The 14,440-nt window shown below is 45.1% G+C and overlaps 2 long non-coding RNA genes and 9 other non-coding genes across 11 annotated transcripts; all 11 read left to right on the top strand.

The window, feature by feature from the left end:
- The first annotated feature begins 102 nt into the window (after nt 1–102).
- On the top strand, nt 103–6,734 carry LOC134376795 (uncharacterized). Its single transcript, XR_010023420.1, has 10 exons — nt 103–142; nt 498–547; nt 4,466–4,627; nt 4,826–4,876; nt 5,232–5,266; nt 5,434–5,482; nt 5,750–5,798; nt 5,977–6,007; nt 6,223–6,259; nt 6,676–6,734. It is a non-coding gene; the product is annotated as an uncharacterized LOC134376795 (long non-coding RNA).
- LOC134377426 (small nucleolar RNA SNORD25) lies at nt 337–405 on the top strand. Its single transcript, XR_010023472.1, has one exon. It is a non-coding gene; the product is annotated as a small nucleolar RNA SNORD25 (small nucleolar RNA).
- LOC134377435 (small nucleolar RNA SNORD26) lies at nt 610–683 on the top strand. The gene has a single exon (XR_010023479.1). It is a non-coding gene; the product is annotated as a small nucleolar RNA SNORD26 (small nucleolar RNA).
- On the top strand, nt 4,681–4,752 carry LOC134377434 (small nucleolar RNA SNORD27). Its single transcript, XR_010023478.1, has one exon. It is a non-coding gene; the product is annotated as a small nucleolar RNA SNORD27 (small nucleolar RNA).
- LOC134377433 (small nucleolar RNA SNORD28) lies at nt 5,088–5,162 on the top strand. Its single transcript, XR_010023477.1, has one exon. It is a non-coding gene; the product is annotated as a small nucleolar RNA SNORD28 (small nucleolar RNA).
- LOC134377439 (small nucleolar RNA SNORD22) lies at nt 5,518–5,641 on the top strand. Its single transcript, XR_010023483.1, has one exon. It is a non-coding gene; the product is annotated as a small nucleolar RNA SNORD22 (small nucleolar RNA).
- LOC134377432 (small nucleolar RNA SNORD29) lies at nt 5,843–5,907 on the top strand. Its single transcript, XR_010023476.1, has one exon. It is a non-coding gene; the product is annotated as a small nucleolar RNA SNORD29 (small nucleolar RNA).
- Nucleotides 6,081–6,150, top strand: LOC134377436 (small nucleolar RNA SNORD30). Its single transcript, XR_010023480.1, has one exon. It is a non-coding gene; the product is annotated as a small nucleolar RNA SNORD30 (small nucleolar RNA).
- LOC134377437 (small nucleolar RNA SNORD31) lies at nt 6,414–6,482 on the top strand. Its single transcript, XR_010023481.1, has one exon. It is a non-coding gene; the product is annotated as a small nucleolar RNA SNORD31 (small nucleolar RNA).
- A 27-nt stretch (nt 6,735–6,761) lies between the features above and the next one.
- On the top strand, nt 6,762–6,887 carry LOC134377438 (small nucleolar RNA SNORD22). Its single transcript, XR_010023482.1, has one exon. It is a non-coding gene; the product is annotated as a small nucleolar RNA SNORD22 (small nucleolar RNA).
- LOC134376796 (uncharacterized) lies at nt 6,778–7,258 on the top strand. Its single transcript, XR_010023421.1, has 2 exons — nt 6,778–6,990; nt 7,140–7,258. It is a non-coding gene; the product is annotated as an uncharacterized LOC134376796 (long non-coding RNA).
- The last annotated feature ends 7,182 nt before the right edge of the window (nt 7,259–14,440 follow it).

The raw sequence follows: 14,440 nt of genomic DNA, 5'->3' as shown, positions 1-14,440 counted from the left end.
CCACAACTCCCCGGGCTCGCACGCCGTCTCCATGTGCGCGTGCGCCCACTATAGTCCTGCCCCCAAATCCCGTGGGCCTCTGCGGGGTAGTATTTAAGCGTCTCGCGGTACCTCCTTAAGTCTCATTCGTCGGGCACTGCTGGTAGGTATCTGAGTGTGTTTTTTTTAAGTGGTTGCTCGAGCGTGGCATGCGTTAGACTTAATGTGTAGTGCCTATTTGGTGGTCAGGGCGTCGGGGGGTGGGGGCGGAGGCGGTCTCGTCCGTGGCCTCGTGGCCCCGAGGCAGCAGCGAGGCTTTGTGAAGGACAAAATGGCGATGGCGGGCGGTGCCGGTGGCTCTCCTATGATGAGGACCTTTCACAGACCTGTACTGAGCTCCGTGAGGATAAGTAACTCTGAGGAGATGGGCCCTGCACGGCCGATTTCCGACTCAGCAGTCGCTCCAGAAAACCAAACTGCTTTCGAAATACCCAGTGTTAACCTAATGTTGTCTGCAGGGCTGAGGCTCACGTTTGAACACTGGAGAATGGAAGAGCATCTCATTGGAGTAAGTGCTTATAGCCATCTTTTAGCTCTGTTTTAAGTGTGTGAAGGTCTTAACGGGATGTGCTACGGGGATGATTTTAAGAATTGAACTCTCTCTTTCTGATGGAGTAGTGGAGAAAACGGAAATTCTGAGTAGCACCATCCGCAGCAAAAGGGGTTTTTTGCTTTTATTTCTGGAGTGTTAAGGGTTCTTTTTTAGATGTGGTGCAGCTCAAAGGAGCTTATTGGTTGAAGAAAGGGACAATATCCATTATTAGTCCTAGAGATAGGTTCCCAAGATGGGGTCGTTCATGCTTGAAACAAGTAGGGTCTAACCCGGAGGAAGTCCAGCCCAATGGAAAAATCACTGGGCGGGTATTTGCTGGAAAACCACTGGGTGGTTGTACTGGGCCACGGGACCTTGCAAGAGAAACCACAAGTCTTGTGGCTGTTAAACCAACCTGGTCCTAGAAACAGCTTAAAAACCATGCTCCCAAAATGGCAGGCAGGCTGTATCTATGCCTCCTTGGTGCTGCCTGCACAAATAAAGCCTTTAAGGCCTGATTTCTCGTCTTGGTACCAGCTTTGCTAATCGCCGACCTTTCATATTTTTGGTGCTGAAACCGGGGGGTTGAGATGAGAAATCCATAGTAATTTGACCTTTCCATTGCTTGCTGCCCATCTACCACCAGTCACTGATTTGGGGTGAGGACATGATATACACATCATGCCATTTTAGATTATAGGTGTGTGTTAAATATTGAATTATTGAAACTCTTTAACATACTTTGTAGAGTCTGTGGTGTAAGAGCTTAGTTTCTCCATGAGCTCTTAAATCCTAATCTCCCTGTGTCTACTCCCTTTTCACTCCTAAAACAAGCTCTCACCTCTTCCCCAGTGTTGGCACTCCTTATTCCAAACAAAGTCTTCCCTGTATATGTAGATAGCAGACAGGGATCTGCACTGGGATTATTGGCTCGACAGTATGGGCCCGACCTCAGGCCAGTGGCTTATTTGTCCAAACAGCTAGATAAAGCAGTTCTCGACTGGCCACCTTGCCTACAGCCTTTGGCTGCAGTCATTATACTAATACAAGAGAGCTCAAAGTTAACTCTCTTCCAAGAAATAACAGTACCTCGTGCCCATTCACTTTCTTCACTTCCTACCCACCAGGCCACCCACCAGATTTCAGCCATCAGACTTCAGGTCATTCATGCCTTGGTTTTTGAAAATCCCAATGTAATTTTCATCCATTGCCCCTCACTTAACCCAGCTACTCTTTTGCCTGCACCTTCCCAACCCACAATGGATGAACACAATTGCAGGGAAATACTGGGCCACTTTACTAACCCCTTTCCAAATATTTCAGACACCCCGTTACCCCGCCCCCCCCACATCTGACTGGTTCGTAGATGGAAGCTCTTTTAACCAGGGGATAACACAGCAGGGTATGCAATTGTTTTGTTAACTCAGATAACTGAATCCAACCTCCTGCCACCCAGCACAATCTCACAACAGGCAGAACTTACTTACAGCCCTCACCAGAGCCCTGACATTGGCCAACAAACTTAGAGTAAACACACAAACTCAAAATACACCTATCACATAATTAATTCTCATGCACCAATTTGGAGGGAAAGAGGTTTCCTAACAACGAAGGGAACATATATAATTAATGGTCCTTTAATCCTAAAATTTGTAGGCAACCCACGTGCCTACCCACGCAGCCATCCTTCACTGCAAAGGACACCAAAAAACTCAAGATCCAGTAGCTGTGGGTAATAAATGGGCAGATGTTGAAGCCAAAAAAGAGGTACTCACAGAGGTCCAACACTAAATGTTGGCTTTGCCTGTGTAGCCACCACCCTACTCAACCAAGGAACATAGATCCCTCACACAACAGGGATGTTAATTCAAATAAAGATGGCACATTCTTAAAGGTAAAATAGTCCTTCAGGCTGGAGAGGCATACAATATCCTAACACAACTTCAAAACCATTTTCATGTAGGATATAAACCTTTCTTTAAACTTCTGTCTCCTCAAATAGAATACCCTCATCTTCAACAAGCCCTTCAACTAATAACCAAAGCTTAATACCTGCTTCTGTACTTTCCCACAAGGCCATTTACAGTTCCTTTCCCTGCCCGTCAAGCTAGAGGTCAGGTTCTTGGACAAGATTGGCAAGTAGACTTGACCCACATGCTTCCTGTGAAACGACAAAAATATCTTATTACATTGGTAGACATTTTCACTGGATGATAGAAGCTTGCCTAGCACTTCAGAAAAGGCAACATCTGTCATCACAGTCCTGCTCCAACACATAATTCCTCGGTTCAGTCTCCCCACCTCAGTCCAGTCTGGTAATGGTCCAGCTTTCTTTTCACAGATCACCCAAGGAATTTCACAGGCTTTAAACATCTCTACAAATTACATATTCCGTACAGGCCCTAATCCTTGGGAAAGGTTGAAAGGCAAATTCTATTATAAAAACCACCTTACCAAATTAATGCTACAATTACACATGCCATGGCCAGAACTACTCCCAGTAGCTCTTATGCGAATGCACATAACCCCAAGGGCACCCCAACTTAGTCCCTTTGAGCTCATGTATGGAAGACCTTTTTTGTTGGGTAACTTCCCTCCTAACCCTCACCCCTTGGGAGACTATCTGCTCTAAAACACACCCAGCTACTTCTGCAAAAGTATACTGCCATCCACCTACTAAAACCCCATTCCAATCTCTCCCCCTCCTTTAACTTTGAACCAGGGGTTAAATCCAAAACCTTCGACTTCAGTGGACAGGCCCACATCAGGTACTTCTCACCACCCCAACCATGTTAAAATTATTGGGCATAAGTGCCTGGGTTCATTTTTCCAGGTTAAAATAAGGTACCGGACTTAAATTTAAAACTCCCAGAACTTCCCGAGAAATATTGTTCCTGGCTTTGCACACCCACCTCTATGAGGCTGACAAGGATACCTGATGAACCCATGGAGGAGTCAGAATTCAGAACCACAGAAGCCAACCTACTCCAGCCAGCATACGCCTGGCCATGAGCTGTTCCTGGCTGATGCCTGTGTCAGCTCCAGGGGATTTGTATGTTCTAATTCTATGTCTCCTTACAAACTCACCCAAAGTCACAGCCTCCAGGGATACACTCCTGTCTTTTCTTTGGGACTGCTACCTACAAGGGGACTTCAGGGACTTCTTTCCAACTCAGATAACCCAGTGGCTGGAAGTGGAAGATTAATCGTAATCATTATGTTCTTTTTCAATCAAGCACCCACTTTATTTTTTTATTTTTTATTTTTTTAAATTTTATTTTGTCGATATACAATGTAGCTGATTATTGCTCCCCATCAACAAAACCTCCCTCCCTTCTCCCTCCCCCCTCCCCCCCAACAATGTCCTTTCTGTTTGCTTGTGGTATCAACTTCAAGTAATTGTGGTTTATATCTTCTTCCCCCCCCCCTTCAAGCACCCACTTTAACTCTTCCTAACAATGCCCCATTTAATTCAGCCTGGGTGCTTGCTAACAATACAGCCACAATAGTTCACTTTGACTCCTTGTGCTGGCTTTGTATCTCAAAGCTGGGAATAAATCCAACCCCTCCCATGGTAAGAATGGGAACAACTTATGACTAACCTAACTCAAAACAGTCCAATATACCCCTTGGGGGGGAGTCAAAGCAACTCAAGATATCATAAAAGAATTACATGATCAGAGTAGATTAACTGAATTAAAAGACATAATAAACAACCCCTTTAAACTAAACACCATGATTCTTAAGGTGCCTCTCTTCACTCATCTTCCTAACCACAGGGGGGGTGCATTTTCCCTTTTGTATATGTTAAGAACTTTTTGCTAATCTCTTGGCCACAACTACCCACCATTACTCCCACCTCTTAATAAGTCCATCAACTCTGCCTTTTGTCAGGGACGCCCACCCAGCCAGATCAATGATTTTGTTAAACCAAACACCAAATCCTTCATGGTGCCGCCTGCACAAATAAAGCCTTTAAAGCCTGATTTCTCATCTTGGAACCAGTCTTTGCAAATCACTGGCCTCTCACCATCCTTCATTACAGTGATAGTCCAGGTACGTATACATGGTTTGTGCTACTATGGGAAGGGGGCACTTTCTAGATGATCACTCCATGATGAATGTAAAATGACAAGCATATGGCTGAACTTACAGGTGATGTCATCCTACTACTGAGACGTGAACCAGGGGTATTCATGGGTCTTTGAATGGCTATTCTTAGGTGCATATAATGCCTCCCTTTTCTGCCTCCAGCATCTCATAACTGATCCTGAGGAATTCAGTTGCCTCCCAGGGTGAATACAGGTAATTGTCCACATGGGGGCTTGGTGTATGTAATTTCTTCAGTATTATCCTAACTATTATAATAAGGAGGGCAAATGGTCAACGGAGCAGTGTTAACCTTTTTGCTCCTTCCATCTTGTTCCTCTTGAAAAGACTTTGGGGGACAGAGCAACCCAGCAGTACAATGGGTTCTTGTGAGTGTGTGCTCTTTGCTCACCCACATCACATCACTGTCAGATGATTTGAATTAATTAACTGATGCCCTGTGAGGTACCACAGTTAATAGCATGTTAGAGTTCTGATGGCAGTTGTTGTTAATGAAGGAATTTTGTTCCATCCTAATACTTTAAAATAATCATTTGTTCCCATTTCCCAGGTTGTCCTGATGATGACATGTTCCTTTATCTTATGGTAAGTTGCTTCTACTAATACTATGACAAATTATCATGTATGTGAACCCGTTATCCAAAGGGTGAGTGTAACGTTATGGTATTTGTCAACAAAGTCCTGATTGAACCATAAAGCTTTCTGGTCTCTGGTAAGGATGTTCCTTGATACCTCTCCCTTTTTCCTCCTAGGTGCCCACAGATCTGCCTGGGGACAAACTAGTGGAAAGAGTTGAAAGTGGTGAGTACTTTCCTGGGTAGCTTGCCAGAGTCCAGTGCCAGTGAGGAGCAAACATCCTGTCTTACTCTCATTTTAGCCCCAGAGCCAGAAATGGTGAACCCACTGGGGTAACTGGGGGAAAGGATGAGAACTGGTTCCGTAAGGAACTGTCTGAGGTACAGCACATACCTACAGCTTAGCTTTTCTTGGCCTGCCCATTAACTACCATAGCTAAAATAGCCTTGGCTGTTTTGAGTACTTTGTTAATTGGATACTTTCCTCTTTCAGGAGCACCTTCTGTTCCTGTGTACAACTGAAAAGCCTCCAGAGTTAAGAGGTTAGTTGATTTTTATCTTGTGGCTTATTCCACCAAGTAGGCAGTTTCTATGATGAATCAAACTAGCTCACTATGACTGACGATGAAAACACGTGAACACCTGAGAAATTGGAGAAGACAGGGATGGGGAATACTATATGTAAGGAAACTTTCATCCATAGTTTTTGTTTTTCCCCAGGTACTGTTACCAGTAACCTGCTTGTTGAAAGGTGAGTAATTTCAGTATGCGTTCAGTGCATGCAGTAATATTGTGTGGGAAAAACTGCCCTTTTAGCCCTGTGTGTATATGATGACTTAACATGGAATCTCGTTCGGCTGATGACTTGCTGTTGAGACTCGGAATCTGATATTCTAGGAATGATGGCTTAGGCAGGAAAACAATTCAAGATGTAAGCATTACTGACTCTGTCTTGTTTGTTACCAGGTCCAGCACCTTATCTGGAGCCCAAGAATAATTTGAGGTAAATGATTTTGCAACATTTACCATGTATTGCTTCTGTATAAATCCTGCTACAATTTTTCTTTGGTGGCACTTTAGTCTGGTGGCTAGACATTATTGACTTAATTCAAAATCTGCCTTTGGCCATTCCTGAACCAGTAGTGATAAAATTCCTGCTCAGCAATGATGAGTTGAATACCGCCCCAGTCTGATGACTGTGACTGAAAGGTATTTTCTGAGTTGTGAGCTTACCTTGCAATGACAATTTCTGACAATAGGAAGTTCATTGAGTAGGCTTTATAGCCAATGGAAAGTTTATTTGGACTAGCTAGTGATTTCTATAAAATGTGCATTGAAACATACCTAGCATGTATAGATGTGCCTTTTCTCCAAGCAACAGGGGTGGCTGCAAGGCTTAATTTCTGATCTCTTTTGCAGGGAAACTGGAGGCTGTGTTTCTGCTCAACTCCAGTCTGAAGTCAGAGGTGAGTAAACTTAAATGTAAGGTGGGCTAAGCTAAAATTTCCCAGTGAAGAAACATTCACACGTCTTACTTCCTGTCCTAGTCCCAGAGCCTGTAAAGGTGAACCCACTGGGGCTGGCTGGGGGAGAAGAGGAAAGTTTGTTCCAGAAGGAACTGTCTGAGGGATCATAAGGTTATCTGTACACAGGAAAAGGGAGAATCGTCACTTATTGAAACATAAGTTGTTTGTCTTTTCCAGGTCTGAGGAAAGAATAAGGTGCATATAAATGGTAGGTGTCTGCTCAAATATTTATTGGTGATGTTAACTGGTTTAAAGGATAACCCCTTGTAAACTCATAAGGTCACTTAGTGGGTGGTTCACATTATGTACATTTGTGCTTTCCCATCCAGTAATAACACGTAGGCTTTTCTTTTACAGGAATCCAAATCTCTTGGAGGTCATCAGAAAGGGAATTTTCAAACCTTTTATGGTACAGCCTAGCTGATTAAGTTAATATGCAATCATTTTAGTCTTCCTAATAAAGCTTTCCTTTTTAACCTTTATTGTGAGACTTTGCAGTTTTTTAACCTTTATTCATTCCTGTGAGTGACTCTAGTTGGGCACAAGGAAATAAACCCTAGGAGCCATGAGACATGGCAGTTAAGGGCCCCTTAACTGAAGTTGGCTGTGCGTCTGGTTTCTGTATTTTATCATCCCTTTCCCACACATTAATCCTTGACATGATTTCTTTGGAATCTAGCTGCCCTTTTCTTTTACAAGAAAGGCACTGCATGAATAGCCAGTTTGCTAATATGTGGTTATCTAGTTTGTTGCAAGTTCATGCTTGATTGGGCTTTCCCTAACTTGACCTCATTTGCAGTTTCTCACTGTAGCCACCTTAGAAGCCTCTGGATCTCTACATTTGCTCTTGTTTTTTCATGTAGGTGACTTATTCAGGGCCCTGCTCAAGTAACTGCTGAGAAGCCTGCCTTGACTATTCACTGTTTAAGTTATTCTAGTGCAACAAATAACCACGAGTATGTAAATTCTATAGGGCACTGGGACTTCTATCATTTCCCCCTAAGTAGCTGCAGCTTGTAGGACATCTGGCAGTGTTACTGCTGTACATTGTTTGAATGAATGATGTAATTAGCACTGAACTTCCACCTTGGTGCACATATACCACTATATCTGGGCATAGATTTAGCAGGTGGAGTTGCTCAAACACTAAGTGAATGGGTACTTGAAGCAGATTTACAACCTCACCAAAGTGAGTTGTCTTTGCACATGCTACCCAATGCTGTTTTCAAATATGCTTTTTAAATGGTTTTGGTCAAGCTGGCTTTGGGGATGAAGGGAGCATGGAGACAGTGCCAAACCTGTGGATACTGTGGGGGGGGGGCGGGTTATGTATGGTTAGGCCAATGGTTCTCAATCTCAGAGCAATTTAAAAATGTGGTTTCCTAAACCTGTAGACTCGAGTCTGCATTATTAACATGCATGCTCCCACCAGCGAGCATGTTAATTCTGATGTATGTAGTCCTCAGATAATGACCACTCTTACATTTAATTTGGGGGGATAGATATCAAACAGTGAATTATGGAATTTCACCAACTTCTTTTTGAGCAGCAGGCTGATTATGGGTATCTGAAGGAACTGAACCGTTCTCTTTGTTGTTATGGCATCATTGTAACTAACTGAACTAACCAGCCAGGCTTTTTTTTCCCCCTCAACATTTCCGTGTGTATATTTAGGATATTTTGTGGTTGGAACTACAGTATAAGAAAGGCTGAAAGCACATTTTTTGCTCATTAAATAGTAGCCATATAGATTTAAAAGTTGAAAGCACAGTAGTTACAAGGATGGAAGGATCAGTACTGAGAAGAGAAAACCACCCAAGGACCCTGGGGGAGCACCATTTAGAGGTGGGAGGATCAACAGGAGAAACCAGAAACAGGCACCATAAGCAGTGGAAACTTTTGGGGAGTACTGACTTGGAAACGAAGGAAGTCTTTCCTGGCTGCCCACAAAATCATGTTAAAGCCACAAAGAGGTCAGGTGGGACCATGACTGGAAACTGATCAGGTGTTGAGCGTTTTCTACAGCCACTATGCGCACCTCATCTCACCCTCTCACCAGCCTGCCAGAAGCATCCTTGGATAGAGGAGGAAATGACGGCAAAGAAGATCAGCAACAACCACTCACAGAAGGGAAATTGGGGGGAAGTGGGTGTCAGTTGCCAAAGTCCCAGGAGCTTAACCATTAGACCAGGCTGTTAACTCTAGGAATCTGGAGGCCACTGTTAACTCCAACCTAGACCTGGGAAATTTAGCAAGGAGGTGATGGAACCAACGCCAGACTGAGGATGGCATGGGGGCCAGGCAGGATTCATTTTAAGTGTTTGGTTGCCTATTAGACCATTTGTGTTGCTTATAACAGAATACCTGAAACTGGGTAATTTATAAAGAATGAAATTTATTTCTTACATTTTGGGAGGCTGGCAAGTCAAAGGTCCAGCAAACACATCTGGTGGACTTCTCCATTGGAACTCTGCAGAGTACGTGGAGACCACAGTGTCACATGGCGAGAATGGGCTGAGGGAGAGAAATCTGAACTTCACCTCTCCTTATAAAGCTACCAGAACCACTCCCATCACTCAAGGACACAGTCCTAACAATCTAATCACCTCTTAAAAGGCCCACCTTTCAAATACCATAATCAAGATTTCCCACCCTCTGGGCCAGCCTGGCTCACTTGGGAGAGCGTGGTGCTGACAACACCAGGTCAAGGGTTAAAATCCCCTTACCTTGCCGGTCGTCTTTAAAAAAAAAAAAAAAAAAATTCTCACCCTCTTAATGCTCTTACAATGGTGATCAAGTTTCCAGTACATGAACTTTTAGGGGGCACATCTGACCCATAGGTAGACTATATAAAGTGCTTTCACCATTTAGCAAAGGGGGGAATTCAAATTAAGGCTCAAGTTAATGACTATTTAGGCTAAGAAATAAAACGAGACTGGGACAATATGAAGAAATGGGGGGGTGGGGGAGAGCCAGAATGACTGAGGCCTAGCTCCGCACATTCATTCTGCATACTGAGGATTCAGACTACAATGTCTCCAGCCCCGATCCCTTCCCTGAGCTCCAGATACATCCAACTGCCCACTTGACCTCCCCACTTGAAGTCCAACAGGACATTCAGATCCTTGATTCTTTGCCCTGCCCATGTCTGCTCCCTCCCCCCACCCCTTTCTCCCCACTTCAGTAAATAGCACCAGCGCCAATGAGCTGCACCATCCCAAACCCAGCAATGTCCTCACCAAAAAAGCCCAGGTCTAGCTCTTGTCCTTGCTGTTGTCTGAGTATATCCTAGAGGAAGGAGGGGAGACAAAATAAGACAGCCAACACAGGAGTGAAGATTATTTGAAATAATGCATTTATTCTCAACTAGGGATGATTTTGCCCCACAGGGGATATTTAGCAATGTCCACAGACATTTTTAGTTGTCACAGCTTGAGGTGGGGGGAGGTGTACTGGCATCTAGTGGGTAGAGGCCAGGGAGCTGCTCAACATCCTACAATGCACAGGATAGCCCCTCTCCCTCACCCCCCAAACAATGAATTATCCAGCCCAAAATGTCAATAATGCTGAGTTTCAGACACCCTGAGATTTACAGTAAATGCTGGCAAGAAGAAATTGTGATGTAGTAAGAAGGGTGGTCGGGGAAGACATCTCTGAGGAGGAAGCATTTGAGCTGAGACCTGTAAGAGAAGACGGGGGAGTCTCAGGCAGAAAGGTCCAGGCTGCGGATACAGCACATGGAATGAAATGAAGTGATTCAGAATGTGTTTTGGGGGCAGATGCAACAGGATTCGGCTGATGGGGTTGGGGGGAACATAAAGGGTGTTCCAGCAGGGGCAGGAGTAAGTCATTCTGTACATGTTGAGTTTGAGATGCCTCCCAGACATCCAAGGAGAGTCAAGCAGGTAGTGTGACATAGAGTTTAAGATGTGGGCTCTATAGTCAGGCTGCCTGGGTTTGGAGTCTACCTCTGCCACTTACTGTGTGATCTTAAGAAAATCTCCTGACCTGCAGTGCCTCAGTCCCTCCATCTGTAAAAGAGGGAAGATAATAGTGCCTACCTTTCTCTTAAGGTTGTTAGAACATATAAAGCATCTAGAATAGTTCCTGGCATCATTGACCATTAGCCTGGAGATATTGATTGACACAAGGGGATGGATGGGAGAGAAAGCCAGGGCCTTGGGTGAGATCATTTCAGCGGGGTGTAAATAGGAGGAGAAAATTCAAATTCCTAGAGAACCAGGGAGCTAATACAAATCAGTGAGGATAAGGTTGGTAGCCAACAGGAGAGCCAGTGCTTCTTTCCCAGGACCTGCCCAACTCCAACCCAAAGGGAATGTGGGCCCAGGGTAGCCACTCTGCAGTCCTGGAGCCAGGGCTCTCTCTCAGACAGCCCTTTGAGGGGCTGCCCACAAGGGCCCCCAGGACCTCCAGATCCTCTTCCTCCACGTCTGACCAGCCCTTTCCAGATTGACGTGGCCTCTTTTTAGATGTTTGGACACTTTCAGTCAGGTTCCATCTCTTAAGGGCCATCATTATTAATTTGTAGATTAGTTGAATGGGCTTCAGTGGAGGTCCAAGAACCTCCTCCCTGCCCCCCAGAAATTGTAGGCAAAATTGTGTACAGCAAATACACATTTATTTGGAAAAGCGTTCAACAGATTCTCAGAAAGTTTGGAGGATTCAATAAAAACTAAAAACCTTCAAGTTGGTAGGCATTTCTTCAACCTGTTCCATACTGTGTTGAGTTTTTTAATGTACATTGTCATCTTAAGAGTACCAAGGGCTAGTCGGTTAGCTCAGTTGGTTAGAGCATGGTGTTGATAACACCAAAGTCAAGGATTTGAATACTGCTACCAGCCAGCTGCCACCAAAAGAAAGAAAATCTAAACCTATAACATCAATTTATAAACATGAAGGAAACTACCATTAAAAAAAACAAGTTTAGGGGCTGGCCCATGGCTCACTTGGAAGAGTGTGGTGCTGTGGTGCTGACAACACCAAGGCCATGGGTTCGGATCCCATATAGGGATGGCTGGTTGGCTCACTGGGTAAGCATGTTGCTGATAGCACCAAGTCAATCAAGGGTTAAGATCCCCTTACCAGTCATCTTTTTTAAAACAAACAAACAAACAAACAAACAAAAAAACAAGCTTAAAGAGTTAAAAAGGGATGTCAAATGGGGCAGGATACAGGAGCCACTGTTTGTTTCTTTGTTTGGCAGCTGGCTGGTACCCAGATCTAAACTTTTGACCTTAGTGTTATCAGCACAATGCTCTAACCAGGTGAGCTAACCAGGTAGCCCCACTGTTTTTACTGTGTTTTTTTTTTTTTTAAAGATGACCGTAAGGGGATCTTAACCCTTGACTTGGCGTTGTCAGCACCACACTCACCCAGTGAGCTAACCGGCCATCCCTATATGGGATCCGAATCCATGGCCTTGGTGTTATCAGCACCACACTTTCCTGAGTGAGCCACGGGCCGGCCCCCTACTGTAAGTTTTTTAAACATTACTGGGAAATTTAAGGTATATCAGTTTCATGGAAATAAACATAAGTTTAAAAACTTAAAATGTACCCCCATGGAAAAAATATTCTTCCCTCTAACTCTTTTTACCTGTAATCAAAGTCAGTGAGTCTCTGTGAACTCCTTTCCTCCCCATCTCAGCACCACAGCCGCCCTGGCCCATGCCACCTTCATCTCCTGCCTGGAGGATCCCAGGAGCCTTCTCCTGGTTTTCTACAGTACACTATAAACATCGTGAAAGCAAGGGCCAGGCCACGGCTCACTCGGCTCACTCGGGAGAGTGCGGTGCTGATAACACCAAGGCCACGGCGTCGGATCCTATATAGGGATGGTCAGTTTGCTCACCTGGGAGAGCGTGGTGCTGACAACACCAAGCCAAGGGTTAAGATCCCCTTACCGGTCATCTTTAAAAAAAATAATAAGAAAATAAATTTAAAAAATAAACATCGTGAAGGCAATGTCCATGCCTAACTTTATCACTGTGCAGTGTTTGTTCAATAAGCATAAACAAACAGATAAATGGCTTCCCAGGGAGCAAACATATTTCCATATTCTTGTGGGGCCCTCACTATCAGCTTCCTGACCCCACTGCAGGAAGCAGCAGGGGTAACAGAAGAATGAAAGTGGAGAAGCAATCCCCACTTCCCTTTGCTTCCTTTCGCGTGGAGAAGAAACAGGGGTACTTGCTGTCTGCTGAGACACGCCTGGAGAACTGCCCACCAAGAGATCTGTGCTCCAGAACAGGGAAGCTGGACACAGGAACTGAAGCCAGCTCAACTAGGGGGCAGTGGCCTATGCCAGGTTGGGTCTTTTAGAACTTGGAATTGAAAGAAACTGAAGTTTGCTTTTGTCCCTGTATGAGTATTAGTTTCTTATTGCTGTTGTAACAAATTACTACTAACTGACCAGTTAGAAACAAAACAAATTTATTATCTTATGGTTCTGGAGGTCAGAAGTCCAAACTGGGCCTCTAAAAGCAGGTGACAGGGCTGCATTCCTTTCTGGGGGCTTCAAGGGAGAATCCATTTCCTTGCCTTTTGTAGCTTCTAGAAGCTTCCCACATTTCTTGGCTGGTAATTCCCTTCCATCTTCAAAGCCAGTAAAGTCTCCTCAAATCTTTGTCACCTGTGTCACTGTGATACTAACCCTCCTGCCTCCTTCTAGCATTTATAAGGACACATGTGATTACACTGAATCCACCCAGATAATCCAGGATAATCTCGCCATCTCAAAATCGTTAATTTATTATCTGCAAAGTACCTTTTGTCATGTAAGGTAACATATTCAGAGGTTTTGACAAGTAGGACATGGGCATCTTTGGGGGCGGACTTACTCTGCCTACCACACCCCCTTAATTTGACCACCCCCTGGAGGCTCTGGGTTCACTTATGGGAACCTGTAGAAACTTCGTCTGTCAACACCAGAGACATAAGATCATAGATTATCAGAAACTTTGCTGGCTGAAATCATATCCGAGAGAATGTAATGCCCCAGCCTGGCCTGGAAGATCTCAGCCATGCCAGCCGCTTTGACACAGGCACCGCCTCCATTTCCAACCGGGGTTAAGGAGGCTTCCCACAGAACATTCCACATTTTTATTAATCTAGTTTCCAGGGAAACAGGACCCCAAGTTCCTCCTCAGCCAGGGCCTGATATTAAGTCCTTTCATACAGCCGGGCTTTGCTTTGAGCGATTTTTTTTTTTAAAAAAGTCGCTTTATTTAAATCTTACCTGCGCTTCCCTCCCTCCCCTGCCCCGAACCCCATCACAACCCTGTCTCTGCTTCTCAGGAGAGGCCCCGGGTTTCTCGGCCGGCCTTTCGGAGTGGGGCTGCCTGGCCGCATTTCTCGTCGGCCTGGAGGTCCCTGTTCTCCTGAGGACGGCGTGGGTCGGGCGACGTGTGGCTGAGGCTCACCTCCTCTCCCACCGCGGGGTCCCGAGGTTCACAGTCAGGCACCCCCGAGCTGAACTGTCTTCCTCTCCGTGTGAAGGGCCGGGCAGTTGGGTTCGGATGGTGCGAACGGCGGGATGTGGCGGGGTGGGGGGGGGCTGCATGCCGCGGGACGCGGAGGGCACGGTCACAGAGGCCACCTCTCACCGTCCGACCGGTGTCCTCACCTCTCAGCCCACGC

The sequence above is a fragment of the Cynocephalus volans genome, chromosome 4 (assembly GCF_027409185.1).
Source record: "Cynocephalus volans isolate mCynVol1 chromosome 4, mCynVol1.pri, whole genome shotgun sequence".
Classification (NCBI taxonomy): domain Eukaryota; kingdom Metazoa; phylum Chordata; class Mammalia; order Dermoptera; family Cynocephalidae; genus Cynocephalus; species Cynocephalus volans.
This window is presented reverse-complemented; position numbering and strand designations above follow the sequence as displayed.